This window comes from Rhagoletis pomonella, unplaced genomic scaffold, assembly GCF_013731165.1.
Source record: "Rhagoletis pomonella isolate Grant_MI unplaced genomic scaffold, Rhpom_1.0 Rhpom_scaffold_00006, whole genome shotgun sequence".
Taxonomy (NCBI): Eukaryota; Metazoa; Arthropoda; class Insecta; order Diptera; family Tephritidae; genus Rhagoletis; species Rhagoletis pomonella.
The window spans coordinates 20,180,584-20,182,188 of record NW_023458560.1 but is presented as its reverse complement, the minus strand read 5'-3'; positions in this window follow the sequence as shown (position 1 = coordinate 20,182,188).

The window sequence follows — 1,605 nt, the reverse complement described above, 5'->3', positions numbered from 1 at the left end:
AATACTCCCGCAGTTGGCATCCCTGGTCCCCACTGTACTACTGTCACTCTTCAAAGCAGTCGATATTTTTTTACTCTCTCGAATTTAACAAATTTGTTCTCAGTCGCATGATTTTAAATTTTTTGGTATTGTTGTTATTATTGTAGCAATGCGGCATTTTACTTTGCAATCGTCATATTGCTTGCTTAGAGTGAAAAGCTGCTAAGTCCACTATTTCTAAAAATTTTTATTTTTATGCAAGTAGGAAGAACAATCAAAAATACATAGTTTTCTAAAAGATTTCTAACCATTTCTATACAGTGGCTCGCAAATTTGCTAAGTCCAATATAGTTACAGAAAATGTAATAGGTCCCAATGAATACATACATATATTTTTCATCAACATTATGGAGTTTGATTCGTCTTGAATCATTTTGGCTTGGGGAACGCGAAAACTTGTATTCAAATTTTTGCAAACCAAGTGCTTGAAGAAAATGAGCCCGAAATATTTTTATTCCCTCCTCTAAAATTTTAAAAACTGAACTTAGCCACTTTTTACTCTAAGCTGGTGATATATGTATGTCTGTACATACATATGTACAATACACAGTTTATTCAACAAAATTTACTTTGAGTATGAACTTTGCAGAAAAGGCTTATCAATGAATTTGTCGTGCTTTTGGTTTTGAGTTTGTTTTTGGTTTGTATGTTTTTACATAAGTACATATGTATGCAGATGTTTTTGTTTTTATTTATTTGTGTTACTTTTACATTCAATATTTCCATGTCTTTGCGCTACTAGTGCTAAGCGGTTGATCTACTAAGGTTATCAGGCGATAGAGGATGCTGTAATCTGAAACGCACATACTCATTACAAACACAAGGAATTGGCTATGTGCCCACAGGGAAAGCTACATTTGAGTTGGGGAACTAGTATACTACCGATTTGCCTTTCAACTCAACTAGTTTCGTCTTCCATTTTCGTTGGAACATGATGATGTCCTACGAAAAATCAATTGCCCGGTTAACCGAGTTGACGGGCTAATCCGGCTATCCAAACATGCTAAAAATATGCCTACAGTACAGTTGTGTTAAAAAATAGTAGTGCGACGGCGCAAAATGATAAGAGCAATTTTTTGAAGTGAAACTTCTTTAGCGGCGGTTGGTTGGTTGGGAGTAAATTGGCAATTCAACGGAAATTGCACACGGAAATGGTGCAACGGAAATGTTGAAACGGAAATGGTTGGAGCTGAAACAAGTGCTTCTTGAGTGTATGCACATGGTATTAATTTAACAAAAACTTGCTAATAAAAGGTTAAAGAATACGCTTAGAAAAAGACCAATACAAGAATGAAAGTATGAATGAGTACGTACCGTACATATATGTATAAAGAAAAGGATAAAGGTAAAGGTGAAAATAAAAACAAAACCAAAGATACGTAAAGATAAAGGCAAAAATGAAGACCAAGGTAAATTTAAACACTTTACTTATATAAGGGCAAAGGTGAAAGGGTATTATGTAGATGAAGAAAATGATAAACATAAAATTAAGAACAAAGATAAATATAAAGAAAAAATGAAGATATGATAAAAGTAAAGACGAAGATAGAGGAAGAAAGATTAAAA